This window comes from Apodemus sylvaticus, chromosome 9 (assembly GCF_947179515.1).
Source record: "Apodemus sylvaticus chromosome 9, mApoSyl1.1, whole genome shotgun sequence".
NCBI classification, from domain to species: domain Eukaryota; kingdom Metazoa; phylum Chordata; class Mammalia; order Rodentia; family Muridae; genus Apodemus; species Apodemus sylvaticus.
This window is the reverse complement of record NC_067480.1, coordinates 25,043,476-25,061,664: the sequence shown is the minus strand read 5'-3', so window position 1 is coordinate 25,061,664 and position 18,189 is coordinate 25,043,476.

Here is an 18,189-nt window from a genome sequence, read left to right as displayed (position 1 = left end):
GAAGCAGGAAAACGGGACAGACGGCCAATTACCATAGAGGTAGCAGCAGCAGCAGCAACTAAGAAACAGCTGAACTTGAGGGAGCTGCCAAGACAGGAACAGGAGAGATGGGCAGAGGTACAGAGAAGGTGAGAGAAGGAAGCCTGAGGCTGGAGAAGGACAGGGGCTGTAAACACCAGAGAAGTGAAACTGGGGGCTATGGTCCCAGGAAGAGTTCCAGAGAGTCATCTAGTCTTTATTTCCAATGGTCTCAGACACCCTAGACTTGGGAGCTGTAACGCTGCCTACCATCAAGACCTAGGTCCACTCGAGAGCTATAACACCTACAGATAATGGCCCCATGACTCAATGCACACAGAGACGCTGTATCACTGTAGGACTGAGGAGTCCCACTGACCCTGCTATCCCAGAGTTGTAAGTAGATTGTAGCACCGTGGGGTACCACCTACTCTGCACGCACCTGCCTGCTGATGCTGTTCACTTCAAGAGCTGCAATAGCTGATAAAAAGCAACCCTTAGAGGGCTTCTCCTCTGCCTGCAAACTCTACCCAAGTAGGAGACAAGGACCCCAAACAGCAGCTCAGAAGCAGGAGAGCCCTCTGTCTTCCAGGACTGGATTTATTGGGAATACTTAAGCTCAGGGGTCTTCCAAGTCCCTTTGATGCCTGGGTGAGGGCTATGTATGTTCTTGATGTTGGATTTGGAAAGATTTACCAAGAAAGAATTACCATCCTCTTGCCTAAAGAGAAGCCCTTGAATCGAATCAGCTTAGGCACTTTTAGGCATGGTGCCCCTCTGTTTTGGCAAACAGCCTGCTGCTCATTTTAGTCTTTGAGATCGCACGCTTCCACATCACACTTTACTGTGTCTCTATTGACCCATGACAGGACAGAATGAGCAAAACGTGCTTGAAGAACGGGACAAGAATCCACACAGGACTTTTCCTGGCAAGATGTAATGGACATTCCGTGGGGGAGGGTTGCAGACACAATTTACAATCAACAGCTACATTGAAGCCGTCTGCCCAATGCTTTCTCAGTGACTGGCATAGGAAGCAGAGACCCTGAGGCACAGTTCCCAAGGGAAAGAAATAATGACACCGATGCTGGACATGCCCCCTGCCCTCCTTCACGTGCGGCGTGTGTCCTGTGGAAACGTTGGCCCTTAAATATGCAGCAACGCAATTCAAAGATATGGAACATGACAAATGACGTCCCCTGGCTCCAGCTGAGTGGAGTCCACAGAGATACGGTGCGAGCCCCGGACTGTGACAATCTGCAAGCCCAGCAGATGTCTGGAGCTTTGAAAGGAAAATGATTACCCCCATCAATTTTCCTTTTAAGGAACCTTTCAAAAATGGTTTTCTCAAAAAGTGCATTAGGGCTTTTCGATAAAAAATTTTTTTTTAAAAAAAAATGCTTTCTTGCAGTTCTCAGAGCAGTCGGGGTAGAGAGGCGGAGCCTTGGGGATATCCAGTTTTCTCAGGCAGTGGAAACAATGATACTGTGTTCCAGGCCCAGCTGCAGGACTGGCCCCAGAGCAGGTCCCTCTTAAGGGAGTGTCATCTCACTTAACCTCTTCCTGTCAGTGCTCCTGCCTTGGAGGAGAGTGGCTGTGTCTCTCTACAAGCTCAAACGTGATGTCTCTGAGAAGCATTAAGAGCCATGGGGCTGGGAAGGTGGGTCAGTGGGTCAAGCACATTTGCTGCTCTTGCAAAAGGCCTGAGCTTGGTTTTCAGTACTCGCCTTGGGCAGACCACAACTATTATCCCAGCTTCAGGGGACCCAACTATCACTTCAGGTCTCAAAAGGCATTCTGCTCACACACACAAACTGCATACACACCACACACACACACACACACACACACACACACACATATTTAAAAATAAAATTAAAACTTAATGTTAATAATCATGCAGGATGGAAGTTTGGGGAGATGACTCAATGAGAAAGAGTGGTTTCTGGGAAGGCATGACGATCTGAATTTAGATCCCAGCACTGATGTAAAAACTCAGTCATGGCCTCCGCATGGCTTTCACACCAACATTAGGACAAGGGAGTGCTGGGCATTGACAAGAGAATCAGCAGGGCTAACTAGCTACCAATCTAGCTCAAGAGTCAGAGACAGACCCTGCCTGTCCCAAAGGAATAAAACAAAGAGTGACAGAGGAGCAGGACATGGGACAGTCTCCTCTAGCTTCTGGATGTACACACAGGCAAAGTGCACACACCAGAACATTCACCAGTACGTGCCATGGGGTGGGGGGAGAAGAAGAATGGAGGGAGGGAGGGAAGGCAGGAGAGAAGGAGAGAGAGCCCTAGAAAGACATTTTAAGTAGTGTTTTCATGTTCTGTTGTGCTACCGATGGCTGTAACCTAAGCAGGGATTGTAGTGAAGCTAAAACCAGCATTTTCTGGGTAAGTTCTCTCTGGGGAGATGGTGATTGCCATGCAGTCAGCCTGGGCTCCTTCTAACAGTGCCTCACTCCAGTGAGTGCACTCGGTCATCTTTCTCTCCTCTCAAAGCCTTTGTTGGAGTCGGTGAGCTTCGTGCTGCCCATATGTCACCTGCTTCTTAATAATGTAGTTGTGCTCGCTGGGTTCGTTGCTTTGCTCAGCAAAGCCTGACTGAGCACACACCACCTGACAGGCCACCTGCAGACTCAGCTCTTTCCTAAAGTGGCTCAGAGGTGCATGGGGAAGCCAGGTGCACAAGCACGAAACAGTGCGATTGCCAGGATTCCAGAGTGTTCTCAAATTCAGTCAGTTCACTGAAGCAAACATTGATGGTATTTGGGGCTTGACCTCTAGGAAAACACAAGGTTAGAGAAGGTCACTATGGAAGGTTAGGAGGGTTCCTACGTGACAGGACTGGTGGTTTTAAAAGAAAAGCTGAGATGAGAGATGGAAAGTGTGCTCTCTTGCAGGTGCTGCCTGCGCCATGGCATGAAGCTCTTGCTCTGTGATCTTGGATTTCCCAGACTCCAGGACTGAACACAGTAAACTTGTTTATAAAGTATAGTGTGTGACATTCAGTTAAACAATGGAAAAGGAACCTATGATAACCATGAGGTAACTCCTGAGACAGGTGGGACAGCTGCTGTGACATCAGTCTCAACTGTTGACTGGATTTGGAATCACCTACAAGACACACCTCAGGGCGTGTCCATAAGGGTGTTTCCAGAGAGGCTGAACTAAGGAGGGAAGACCCTTCCTAAACGTGGGTGGTTTGATCCCACAGGCTGAGCACAGATAGGAAGGAAGGAAAGAAGGAAGGAAGGAAGGAAAGAAGGAAGGAAGAAAGGAAGGAAGGAGGGAGGGAGGGAGGGAAGAAAGGAAGGAAGGAAAGAAGGAAGGAAGGAAGGAAAGAAGGAAGGAAGGAAGGAAGGAAGGAAGGAAGGAAGGAAGGAAGGAAGGAAGGAAAGAAGGAAGGAAGGAAGGAAGGAAGGAAGGAAGAAAGAAAGAAAGAAAGAAAGAAAGAAAGAAAGAAAGAAAGGAAGGAAGGAAGGAAGGAAGGAAGGAAGGAAGGAAGGAAGGAAGAAAGAAAGAAAGTCTAAGGCTGAGGAGGTGACTCAGTCAGTAAAGTGCCTTCTGTGCAATCAAAAGGACCTGAGTTTGGATCCCATTTTCATTTTTTAAAACAAAAGCAAAGCCCACTGGGTGTGGTCATGCACACCTGCAACTCTAGGTGAATAGAAATAAGCACAGAAGCAAGCAGATCTTCAGAGCTCACTGGTCAGTGGATCAGAGTCCTGCAAAAGACCCTGCCCCACTCAAAAGATAAGGTAGAGGGTAAGAGATAAAGACTTGACATTGATGCCTCTCTCCCTCCCCTCTCCCTTTCCCTCCCCCTTCCCTCCCTCTTCCCCTTCCCCTACCCCTCCCACCCTTTCCCCTTCCACTCACCATCTTCCTCTTTCTCTCCCTCCCCCTTTCTCTCTCATGCTTACGCAAATGCACACATCCACACAGCTTGCAGCTTGATGGACACTAGCATTCAAACATCCATCTCCTTCTGCTTCTTGGCTGCAGACATCATGTGACAATTTCTCACACTTCTGTCTCCCTGCCTCCCCGATCAGGACAGATTATACCCTCAAACCTCAGCCCCAAACACAAGCACCCCTCCTTCCTTCCTTAGTGTATTTTTTTAGGCGTTTGTCACTGCAACAAGGAAAGTAACTAACGCACTAGAATCCATCATCTTTCCCCCTCTTCCGTCAGTGCTTCAAAAGCAGTCATGTCACGAAGGTGGCAAGGCTTTGCTATGCCTATTAAAAACTGATTCTGAAAATCATCATTCAAAACAAATAGGTCATCTAATCTATAGGAAAATGCTTTAACCCTGTGTAAGTATTAATGTAAGAAGCTGGGTGCCTAGTCCTCCCTCAAAGGGACAAGGATGGACAGGGCACAATTGAAAATGGAAACAAAGACAGAAACACAATTTAACTAGATGTTGAAAGGTGGTTAGAAAATGACAGGGGTTTTGTTTTTGTTTCCGTTTTTATAATTTGTGCATGGACATTTTAATTTTGTAAGGTTGACAACTTGGTTGTGTTACACTGCTTGGCAGGCACTGGGTTTGATGCAGAATTTCTTAAGTAAGATGCATCTTCAGGACCACAAGACCTCATCTGCTGAAGCAGGGTATCCTATCTAGCCTCAGCTTCTTTCTTGACACAGCAAATGTCACCTATAAAGGGAGTCTCAGAGAAGAGACTGCCCAGATCATGTTGGCCTGCGGCCTCATCTGTGAAGAGTTGCCCTGACTGACAGCAACGCCTGGCCCTGGCCTGTATACGAAAGCTAGCCTAGCTCTGGCCATAGAATTAGCCACTAAGTAGCATTTCTCAATGATTTCTTTCAGGTTCTTGCTTGAGCTACTGTCCTGATTTCTCTTGGTGATGCACTGTGACCTGCAAGCAGAAAACCTTTCTTCCCAAGTTACTTTGATTGTGGTGTTTTATCACAGCAACAGACACATATGGGGCATAATGAGACTGGACCATCAAGAGTCACCTCAGTGGATATTTTTAAAAACAACACAATTGTAAAAATCCAAGTCATCAGTTCTTTATAAGAAAGAAAGAAAAAAAAACCTACAGCACATATGGTAATCAGGTTTCTGTTGACTATGACAAAAAACTTAAGGTAAACGGCTTAAAGTAAAGGGTTTTCTTTTGGCTCTTAGTCTGAGTTCAGGTCAGTCTTGAATTTGGCCCCCTTGTTCCAGCATTTCTGGTCTTGTGCTGAGGAGGAACAACATGGTGGAAGAGGAACTGTAGTGCTAAGCTGCTCACTTCACAATACTTAGGAAGCAGAAAGAGATAGCTAGGCCACCAGATCAGGGTTAAGGTAAGCTCTCCGCGGACACACCCAGAAACCTGTTCCCTTCAATAGATCCCACCATCAGAGATCCTCCACCTCTCAGTAGCCCTATGAGCTAGGAATCCATCAGTGGATTAGTCTATTGATGAAGTCTTGGCCTTCATGAGCCAACCAACTCCCAAAGCTCTTCTCACTGTTGGACTGGGGACAGAGCCTTCTGCACTTGGATGGCAGAAAGACACTTAATATCCAACTTCTAACAGTGCACTATTGTTTGAGCAACGTATTAAAAAAGAGACAGAGAAAGGCATACAAAGACTGTACTGGGTAGCTGTTTCTTCCCTGATCTGCTCCCCCTTAGGAACTCAAGCCGGAATCTATTTGCCAGGTCGAGCCCTCACCCTGCCCTAATATCTGGGTTCAAACACTGCCTCTTTCTGCCTGGAACTGTGAGTCATATAACTCCCCTGAGCCTTCATCCTCCCAAGTAAACTAGAAATAATGCTGTCTAGTTTCTGAGCTGCTGAGGGAATTCATTGCAACAGTGTGTGCTTAGCCCAATGGTGCTTGCTAAGTGCTCGATAAAAAGTAGACAGTATTATTGATTAACACTCCCAGAAGAAGTCCTTTAGACACAAGCCTTTACCAAGATCACACACAAAAAGTTGGCATGACCAGAGGGAACACATTTAAACATCTCACCTAAATATCTTGTCTTGTGACAAATGATACATTCTTAAGTGAGGAAAATCTCCTGTCCTTAATACAAACTACAAAATAATCTCCCTCTCCCTCTCCCTCTCCCTCTCCCTCTCCCTCTCCCTCTCTCTCTCTCTGTCTCTCTGTGTGTGTCTTATTTGATATTCACAATCAAGCACAGTTTTTCCTCACATACATTCTAACAGCTTTCAGTCCCTATATGGAAACCTAAGAAAACTCCACAGCCTGCAGGACTGCCTAGCAGAAGGTGAGCAGTCACCGCTTTGAGCCTCAGAAGGATCCTCTACTCTCTTCTGTCTTGCCAAATTCTGCATGGAAACACGAGTGTTCAGATGGTCCATCACAGGTGTGTGTGTGTGTGTGTGTGTGTGCACGCACGCGTGTTTTCTGTGGTGCTAGAAAGAGCATACAGAGTCTTTCACATACAAGAGCACTACATTTTGTCTCTATTTCATCCCCTTAGTGTGTATGTGTTATAAAACAGAATTCCCCAGTCAGGTACTGAGGTCACTACCACACAGGGTCCCTACTTAAACCTCCTGCACCCCTCTGTATTAATACCCCTTTCTTATGGCCAAAGAAGCTAAAATTAACACTTATTTAAAAATTGAGTTGTACAGCTGACAAGAAAAGCAAGACAGACAGACAGACAGATAGTAGATGACAGAAGAGATATATAATAGATAGATGGATAGATAGATTATAGATAAATGATAATCCATTTAACAGAGGAAAAAGAAAGACAGACAGATCAACTTGTAATTCACTCATAGTACCTATTCCCTGGTATTCTCGTCTATACCTTAAAGGGTATAATCTATAGAGGATTCTGGCCCTTGTATGACAAAGAAACCACTTCTTATTAAATAAAATGATGGATATCTGTGCATAGCAACCATAGCAACTAATTTCCAAAAGCAGATTTCTTTTCCCATTATTCATGATAAAGAAATATATGCACCACAAACTCAGACTTTGAGTAGTCTTCCTTGGACAACAGGGTTGTAATAACCAGGGTGAAAGCTTATGTTTATGGCCACCAATGTCAGCACAGGAGTCTGCACGTCTGAAGAGCCCAGCTAATCAGAACACTAGCCACACCGAACCCATGGCAGCATCTTCATTAACCAGGAAGCGCAGCCTTCCGTGGTCCCCAGCTCGCCCGCCTGGCATGTTATCACCAGCTGCAGCCTCTATTAGTCTCCAAGGTGATCTCAGACAGTCACAATCTTCCTCCCTATTAACACAGCTGCCGTAATTTATAGCCCTGTCTCGTAGCTTCCTTTTGCCAGCTCCGCTGTGAATTCTGCCACTGAGCTCAGGCCCAGAGATGTCTGTCTGCACCATGCCACACTGTTTGAGATGTGGCTGGCTTCCTCTAAAACCTGAGTTAACTGGCAGAGGGGAGAGAAAATGGAGAATGGGGCCATACTAACATTGGCTGTCTCTCTTCCCGTGTCCAACAGTCCCTCAGCTCCTGCTATGTTAACTAGGACTTTATTTCACCTTAATTCACTCTACATATAAAGAAAGTACTCAACAAAATCATTCCTGCAAAAATAAAAGGAGCATCACATGCTAACATGCCCTTAGATAACCTCTATGTTTAAAATGAGTTAGAATTTAAGTAAAAATAATGTAAGGGTTTTTTAAAAAAAAAAAAAAAAAAACATTTGTTCATCCTCTTAATAAAAAGAGAGCTTTCTATGAATAAAGTTAAAGAAAGTAAAATTCTCTATGTTACTAATGTGTGTTAATTGAATGCCCTATCTCTAAGAGGAACCTAGAGTGTTCAAAATTTCCCACGACTCTTTGATCACAAATCCTTCCTTAGAAAAGACGATGTGGTATAACCCACTGGGCAGCATCTTAAGTTGTCTTCTGATCTCCACTCATGGCCCCCACAACCCCTGTATGCCAATGAATAAATGATATTTAAAACAAAAAACCCTGAATGTTTCTGATATGTTTTTATTGTCATTTGGGACTTTCACATAATGCACCCCAACCACACTAGCTTCCCAGTCCTCCCAGGTCTGCCCGACCCCATCCTTGTGACCACCTCCAAAAAAGAAGAAGAAAAAAGAAAAATATACCAAGTCCAATTTGTGTTACCCACATATACACTAAAAAGGTAAAATTCAAAGAAAAACAACAAAACCCTGTTGAGTACAGTAAGCTTTCCTCATAGCCTTTTCTCCATCAGTCAGGCCCTTTTGAGGTTTGGTTTTGCTGTCTATTGTAAAAAACTAGCTGAGGAAAAAGCAATATGTCTGTCTCCACTCCTGTCAGGAAAGTGCATCTGTTTCTATTGTTGTCACTTCTGTCTTCCACAGATGCCAGAACCCAGCTTTTTTGGCATTTGAACATGAACTACACACTAGCATCTCTACAGAAACATCTCTTCCTGGTCTTCTGCATCAGATTAGGGCTGCTGGAGCATCTAATTTTGCAGTCTGAATAGATCTTGAGTTCTCTGACTAGTGCCCAGACAACCACAGTTGGGCTGTCCAGCCCTTACTGTGTAAGCAGATCAAGTGAATCCCCTCTTATCACACACACACACACACACACACACACACACACACACACACATGCACTCACAATGCAGTATTCTAAATGCTCCTTTCCTCTAGAGAAACTTGTCTTAGACATTCCATTTCTCCAATGAAATAACCAGCATCCACCCTCAGGCCTTGCTGCCCACAGCTGAAGCTTCAGCAGGAGCTCAGCCCAAGTTTGAATCCTGCTCCCAAGTCCTGGGGGAAATTGCTGCTTCCCCGCCTTCTCTCAGGGTCTGCCATGATCCACTGTGTGACCCATGGTAAAGACGCCAAAACTGTTACAAGCAGGAGAGAGAATGCTGGCCAGCCCTCCCTACACCTACTCTCCTTCCTCAGGATAGACCTCTGGCCCTCACTGTTCACTCCATAACAGTCTTCCCCAGGTTCCTCTGAAGCTGAGCATGGCCTCATGATGAAGTTCTACTGAGAGACAAAAACACAAGAGCTGAATGGCCGCATCCAGGAGATGTTCTTCCAGGGCCTCCTCTTCACTCTTACCCTCATTCCATCATGAAGCCGAAACAGGCGCATCTGACGTTTAGCCACCGTGACAGGCACGAGGATGAAGGCTGCATCCTAGAGGTGGCACAGGGATGCCCTGGGAAGAGTCTATGTCTTCCCGATTCTCAGGAGCCTCTGCACCAGGATGGGTCTCCCATCTCTCAGCATTCTTGCTGTAGGTCTCGTTCATTTGAGTTTCTTACGAGTCCTCAAATCTATCTCATTTATATAGAAGCTAGGACATATTCTGTCTCACACATGTTATTCAACCAGGCAAGGGAGCAGCTCCCAGCACAGCCAGAGACTTGAGACCACCTGAACTTTTCTTCAGCGGTCCTCCACTGTCATCCCGGCACTGTGGTATCCCAGGATCCTCATTCCAGTCCAGAAGACCAAGAAAAAGAAACCTTTATTTCTCCACCTAATGGAGTCATCGCACGATCACATCAGAGTGCACCAGGTGGGCTTAAAAGATGCTTTTCTTTTTCCTCACAGGATGTTTTAGGTTTGTAGTGGCTGTTCCTGGTTGTCAATTTGACTATATCTGGGATGAACTCTGACCTGGATCTTGGCTTGGAGATCTTGAGGCATAGTGGCTATGAATCTCAGAAGATTAAGACAGGAAGATCTCTGAGTTCAAAGTCATCTGGGACAAAGCAAGTCCCAGATTCAGGTGTGGTGGCTACACACCTTTAATCTGGGCCACACCTTTTGTTGGAGACCTACATAAGGACATTAGAAGAAGGAAGGTTCACTCTCTCTTCTTAGCCTGCTTGCCTTATGGGACTGAGCAACTGTTAGATCCTTGGATTTCAATTCACAACTGCTGCTGACCATTGTTGGGAGTTGGACTACAGACAGTAAGACATCAACAAATTCCCTTACTATATAGAGACTATCCATAAGTTCTGTGACTCTAGAGAACCCTGACTAATACAAGTTGATCCTAAAAGCTTTGAAGGTCCACCCTTGAAGGTCTCTGAACTTCCAAACGACTTACTTCATCCTTTCCTGAGAAGCACCAGGACACCAAGGTGATAAGGATTCAAACTCTGCCCTATATGTGGAAAACTTCCTTTGGCCAGGCCTCCTAGTAAGCAAGGGCTGTCCCTGCCTGGGAACCAATACAGCAGCATAGCATCAGCATAGGTAAGCCAGGCACCGAGGGAACAAGATCCCAAGGTATCAGTGCTTGGGACGTGGCAAAAATCATGAGCATTGTGGTGACTAAATTGTCAACTTGACACACTCTAGAATCGCCTGGGAAGGAAGTCACGATGTGGGGAGGGGCATCTAGAAGAGGTCGACCTGTGGACATGTCCTGGGATGAGTATTTTGATTTGTTCATTGAAATGAGAGGACCCACACACTATGGGCATGTCGTACATGCATTCTTTTTTCCTCTTGACTGTGGATATGACTGTGGATGTGTGGATGTGTAGCTTGAGATTCCAGCCTCCTTGTCTTCCTCCTAAGAATAGACCTCAAACTGAAAATGCAAGCTAAAGTAAGTAAGCCCTAGCTCCCTTGTTACTTTCGTTGGGGAATTTTTATCACAGCAACAGAATTGAAACTAGGACGGACCACGGAGGACACTTCTGTGTCACCTGTAGCATGCACTGCTACACGGTTCTCATGCACACAAAACCTGAAGCCATGCACCAAGTCCTGGCCACTTGGGATTCCTCCATGCTAGTCACTCTCTGTCCCAGATATCCCTCCTCTAACTCACTGTAAAATTCTAGCTCTTCTACAAACTCCTCCCACACTCTCCTTGCTTGGTTTTATTTCCTCCTCCCTTCTGTCTGGTACCCAATGCTGACTACACTGACGGTTGACCCAGCTTTTTAGAAGAGGCTGGCAGAACTGTCACAGTGCACTTACTGTTTTATTTATTGCTTATCATCCCATCATGCACTGACAGAATAGGTATTTTCGTCTCTCCCATTCCATTCTTTATCCCTGAGGCTTAGAGGAGTGTCGGCATTTGGTAGTCACCCGATAAATATTTGTGAAAGGAATGAATGAGTGTCTCAGACTTGCTGACAGTAAATGCACTCACTGGGCTTGGTCCAGGCAGCAAAGTGACTGGATGCTCTGGGAGGCAACGCTACCCAGACTTGCAGGCAGGATCTAGATGTCTTTCCTCCAACCAGACAAGGCTGAGGGCTAATGCAATGTTGAGAAGGGGAGAGCGGGTCTAATGGCTCTCTTTATGAAAAGACTGATATACTGCTCTTGGTGTTCTGTAAAACACTAAATATAGGGTTGCTAGGAACAGAGAGCCCTAGGAAACAAGCATCCAGGTATATGGACAGTGGCTCAGGATAATGGTAATGTAGAGGACCACCAAGTAGAAATGGAAAAAGATAATAGACAAAGCAAGTGTGAAGTGTACCCGTTGCCTTCCAGCTGTTTGTTGAATGGGGTCACCAGCCCAGCCAGGTGGCTTGCTGAGAGCAGCACAGTTGTATGGCCCTGACTGGATGACAGTGCAGTCGCCTGCATAAGGCAGAATCCTAATTCTGGTCTAGTCACTCAAAAATCTAAGTCCCGACACTCAAGGCCAGTGTGACTGTCAGATTCTGGTGCAGCCTTGCTCCAGTGAGACAGCCTAGGATATCCTTTGATTTCTTTGTTTGTGCCTTAGGGGAAGGCAAGAACACCAAGTCTGGTTTCAAGAGCATATGGTTATAGAGGCTCTAGGACCCCTGCTCGCGGGACTCTTCCTCAGTGTCCCATAAGCCTTTGGCACTGAGCTCTACATCTCTGTATTTTACTTGGCTGTAGATTTCTATAATGGGCTTTGTCTGTTGCAAAGAGAAGTTTCGTGGTTAAGGGTGAGACTACATACAGTTATCTTTGAGGCTAAGGACAAGTATTTAGAGTGTAGCTAGGGATTATGCTGCTTTAGTAAAATGGCAGCAGTGAGTTCTCCAAGACCCGTGATTTCACTAGCCTTGACTACATTTCCAATACAAAGCATGATTTCTTCTTGTTGAGCAGGTTTAAGCCCAATCAGACAGATGTTGGTTACCACTAAGACATGTGTGCCACCACTGCACCTTGTGGGTTACCATGCCACCCTTAACTATCCAAACACTTTCCAAAATTCTGTAGCCCAAGTCTTATTATCTGAGACGCCAGGCAGTCTCTTAACTGAACTCCTATAAAGTAAAAAAATAAGTTACATACTTCCAACACACAATGACACAAGATAAACTTACCCACTTTAGAAGAAAAGGACAAGGCATAATAAGAAATGCAAATCAAAACCCAGCAGGACAAACAACCAATTCTTCATCAACATGTCCAGCATCTGTTTATCATAATGTAGTTATCTTGTCTCCAAAGAATTTGGAGCCCCACCTCTCTGATGCCTATAACACATACACAGGTTCTTTCCTACACTTGTTTTAATGAATGTTCTCTTGGTAGACATCTTGCAGTCCTGGCATCTCTGACATCCTCGGGGTTTCTTTGTAACTTAGGCCTCAGTTCCACAACTTCACACAGTGGTTTTCACGGCTTCTTTGCAGAGACTCCTAGCTGTCATATATTGACTGGTCCTAGCCCTCTCTGAAACTGTAGATCAAGATTCCCTACAGCTCTCTTTTTGTTTTGTTTTTTTGTTTGTTTTGTTTTATGTAAGTACACTGTCTCTGTCTTCAGACACACCACTAGAAGGCAGTGAATCTCAATACAGATGGTTGTGAGCTCAGGACCTCTGGAAGAGCAGTCAGTGCTCTTAACTGCTGAGCCATCTCTCCAGCCCCTCCCCAACATTCTTAATCTTTCACACCTGTAAAACCAGTAACATGTGGGCAGTGTTGCCAAGTTCTGTCATCAGCTCAAGATAGAGTCTCTGCCTGGCAGGATTTTTGTCCCCAAGACACCTTTCCTATTGCATCTGTGCAGCAGAGTTCCTCTATGGGGGTGACTTTAGCTGAGACATAGCAGTAGGGATATCGAACCTGAAGAGGCAGGATCTCCAGTGGAGAGATAAGGACACCAACCCACACACAAAACCTTAGACCCCAAATTTGCCCTGTCTGTAAGAAATGAAGGGACAAAGATGAAGCAGAAACTGAGGGAATGACCAACCAGTAGCCAGCTCAATGTGAGACCCATCCTGTAGGCAAGCACCAATCCCTGACACTAGTAATGACATTCTGTTATGCTTCCAGACAGGAGCCTAGCATGACTGTCCTCTGAGAAGTTCTACCCAGCAGCTGACTGAAACAGATAGAGACCCACAGCCAAACGTTGGATAGAACTTGGGGACTCTCATGGGAGAGTTGGGGGAAGGACTGTGGGCCCCAAGGGGGATAGGAACTCCACAGGAAGACCAACAGAGTCAACTACTCAGATCCTTGGGAGCTCCCAGAGACTGAACCAACCAAAGAGCAGTCATGAGCTGGACCTAGGCCCTCTGCACGTATGTAGCAGATGTACAGCTTGATTCTCATGTAGGTCCCCCAGCAACTAGAGTGACGACTGTCCCTCAAGCTGTTGTCTTGGATTCCGTTCCTCTGGCTGGGCTGGCCTCAGTGGAAAAGGATGTGCCAAGCCCTGCAGAAGCTTGGTATGCCAGGGTGGGGGAATACCCAGCCCCCCCCCTTGGAGGAGGAGTGGAGGGTGTATGGGGAGAGACTGTGTGAGGGGGAAGACAGGGTGGGGGCAGCAACTGGGATGTAAAGTGAACAAATAAATAAAGTAATGGGGAAAAGAAAAGAATTCTTTCTGTAGAATCTGTCTCTGCAGGCTCATTCCATGAATTATAAAAGAACCACTTCATGGGGAATGGGACAAATTTAAAACAGCCGAAAGAATAGAAATATATCTTTACTAATGTTTACAGAAAAATGCAAGCCGTAGAGTTCCTTCCACAATACGGAATGTGGTGGAAAGTCTGGTCAGATGCAGGCACCGGAGGTGGTGAGGGTGACTCACTTGACTATTCTAGCTTGTCAACTTGACTACATCTGGAACTAAGATTCCGAAACGTGGGGGGAGGGGCACACCTGTGAGGGACTTCTGCTCAAATTGAAATGGGAAGATCCTCTTCTAATCTGGACGTTTGAGGTAGGAAGACACATCTTTAATCCCGATCTTTGGACCTGAGAAAATTCACCTTGGATCTGGGCCGCACTCTACATAGGAGGCCTACATAACAACAAGAAAGACGCAAGCTCTTTGTTCTTCCCTGCTTGCCCTCCCCTCACTAGCAAGTCCATCCCTTCGCTGGCATTAGAGCCGACTTCCTCAGGATTCCAGATGATCCCGAGGACCAGCTGAGGCACCCAGCCTTGTGAACTGAGCAACTACTGTATTCTTAGCCTTTCCATTGACAGCCAGCCACTGTTTGATTAGCTAGACTGCAGCTTATAAATCATTCTACTAAATCCCCAAATCTATCTTTAGATAGATAGATGGGTAGGTAGATAGATAAACAGAAAGAGAAAGAGACATGGGGATTTACTAGAATATATACATACACACACACACACATATATATATATATACACATATAATTTATATATTATAATATTTATAAATATATTAAACTATATTTATAATTATATATTATTGCTATGTATATATTATATTATATTATATTATATTATATTATATTATATATTATGTTATGTAATATATAATGGTATGTTATTATATAATAGTATATATTGTTTTATTATATATCATACATTATATAATATATATTTTATATACAATATATTACATATTATATAATACAATATATTTTTGTATTTTGTATATATTATTGTAATATGTTATGTATAATATATTATAAAATATTTTAAATATATTGTGAATATATTTTATATATTAAATAAATATTATATACTTTCTCTATATATAAATGTGTGATCTACTTATTTTAAATACAAATATAGTATGCTATATATTATACATTGCAGAGAGAGAGATCTGTTCTGTAAGGTGGTCCTCTGAGAACCCTGACTGACACAGGAGGCACTGGGCTATCACAGTACTTTCCACTGTTTTGGGCCCAGGGCAGACAGCAGCAGGTGGAGGACCTCACCCGTTCACTTGCACTACATCTGCTTTACCTCTAGGATGGCTCCGGGTGGTAGAAATGCAACAACAGAAACAGGGCAGCTCCCTGTCCCCTTGTCACTGGTGATGGCACTCCTTGCACATCCCACGTCACTCTGAGGGGAACACTGGGAAGAGCTATGCTATTCATGGAGCCCTTCCATGTGCACGCAGACCCTGTACAGAGTGGCAGGTCCGTTTCCAGTATCAGCCGGCTAGGATGGCCCCAGGGGACTCCCAGAGGCAGGAAGTACAGCGCGCCTCCACCTCTGACCTCCTGGTCTGTGTCCCCCCTCCCACACTCCAGTCATTGCCCAGCTGAGCTGCTGATGCAGATGGCTTCTTCAGCTTCTGCCTGTGATTCGTGCAAGCAACGCCACACATCTCAAATGGGCCCCAAGAAGGAGAGCAGAGGTAAGTCCAAACGCAACTGGTATGGTGAGATACAGACAGGCAGGGGGCGGGGAGGGGGGCTGGTTTGTTACCAAGCCACCTCCCACAGCACGATTGCAGCCTGGGAACCTTGAAGCCAACCGGAGCCATGCCAAGCAGTGGTTCCACTGCGGTGTATAAGTGCCAGGCACTTATCCGACAGCCTCACAGTCATGGCTAGGGTGAGGTGGAGGCTTTCCTGGCATCCCCAGCTATCTAGCACATGGCGGCGGAGGTGCAGATGGTGACGGCATGAAGTCTGCAGGTGACATGGGAATGTAGGACTCAAAAGGTGGCAGCAGGGAGGCTGCAGACAGCTTCCACTTTGATGTTTGCACAGACTAATTCCACTCGTTCATTTACCCAATGCATATTTACCTGCCAGCTGTGCCAGGCAAGCCTCCTCACCTAGAGCTGGCGAGCAAGAATTTGGTATTCTTACATCTAGACTTGCTACTTTCTTCAGAGGCCTGGGCTATGCTGACTTCAACACAAGTACTCAAAAGAAGCCTTCTCTGTGCTGGACAGACTCCATACCTTGCCTGTGTGGTCAGTAGTATCTCCACCCCCATCCTCTGAGAGACCACAGGCCAACCTTCCCTGTTACCACAGTAGCGCTCTCTTTCCTAATGCCAAGTCACCCAAGCCCTCTCCATAGGAGCTCAAAGCTAGAAAACTAGAAACAGGGCTTCACTCCGTTGTCGCACAATGTGATGAGTAGCTCTTGTTGTCAGCTTGACATGCCTAGAGTCACCTGGAAAGGAGGTTCCAATGAGGCATTGTCTACATGGGCCAACTGTAGCCATGTCTGAGAGGGATTGTCTGAATTGATGGAGGAAGACCCAACTCACTACATACATACGTACATGTATGTATACATATTATATACATACACACATACACATATGTATTATATGCATACCTGATATGTATAAGAGTTGAGAAACATCGCTGAGCACAGGGAAGTGAGCATGCGTGCACACACCCATTCATTTCTCTCTGTTCGTAACTGTGGATGTGATGTCACTGGCTGTTTTAAGCTCCTGCAGCCTCCGTTTTCCTGCAGTGATGGACTGTAACCTGGAATGGAACTGAAATAGCCCTTTCTCCTATAAGGTGCTCGATCACAGCAACAGAGATAGAGCAGCTACACACAGGCAACCCAAAGCGCGTGGATTACCTTCCTAAAGAGTAATGTTCACCCTGTCTGTGACCTCAGAGCCCACCTCGACTGTCTGCCCTAGGGAGCTCTCTGCTCACTACCCTGCGGTTCCCTCTACTCCATGTGTCCAGTCCCTAACTCTTCGCCCCTAGCCTAAGGCATAAAGGTGGAAGAGCAAACAGAACCTTCCGGATCCGAGCAAACAGTGAAATTGTATGAGTTTGCCCTAATTGTGAGAAGGCACACTGACATTAACTGCCAATAATGTAGTGTGTTGGAGGCCCAGAGCCAGCTGGAGGGCATGCCAGCTCTCCATAGCTGTAACAAAATACCCATGATGCTTCAATGACAGAGAGAAAGGGTCATCTGGCCCTGTGCCAGGACCAAGGCAACCTGTGTGTTGGCAGGGGCTGTGGGTCAGAACTATTTTCACAACAAGGAGAAAACCAAGAGAGAGGAAGGGAGAGAGGGCCCTCCCAACCTGTCCCAGTCATACCTCCGTGACCTAACAGTCAGGCGAAACCAGACATCTTTTCATACATTGCCAATTCTTTTGTCTGTTTGTTGGTTGTACTTTGAGACAGGGTTTCTCTGTGTACCCCTGTTTGTCCCATAACTCACCCTGTAGACCAGGCTGACCTCAAACTGGAAGATCTGCCTGCCTCTGCCTCCCGTATGCACCGATGCTGCCACCAAGACCCTGCATCAATTCACATTTTCCACATGAAATTCCTCTTTGTGTTGCTTTTGCTGTTTTTGACTGGGTCTCTCTCTTCTCTGCTCACTTTGTTTGCCTGTCAGACGAACTCCAAATATTTTCTCCCATGTTTATCCATCGTGCAAATTTGTAGCATCTTGCACCGTTCACAGATTTTGATCTTATCATTGTTTTATTTTGATTTGTTTTTTCTTTTTAATTGATGATAATGATGCATAAATAATCCTGACTGTGGCATTGAATCCTAACTGTGGCCAAGAATTGTTCTTAGCTCAGTGTTCTAATCAAGTTTGTTTTGTTTCCTTCTAGTGTGAAGAGGTCCATTTGCTTTTCAGAGGAAGGAATTAGTTAAATTAATCTTTGGGGGTGGGGTGGGGCATGAGTCATTGCTCCTGAGCTCCTCCGGGGGATGGGGAGGAGGGGAGGGCAAGTCCCCTGAGCAAACCTGCATCTGGTGACAGGAGACCCTCAGCTGCAGCCCTCACTGGCTCAACCTCAGTCCCCTGCTACCTCCCCATCCCCTCCCCTTATGAAGGTCCTTCTGGGGCAGAGGTGACAGGTCAGTCAACAAAGTATTCTGTTGTTTAAGAATGGAGACCTGAGTTCGGATCCCCAGCACTTACATAAAAACAAACAAACCAAAGGATGGCCATATACCTACAGTCCCAGCACTGCGGA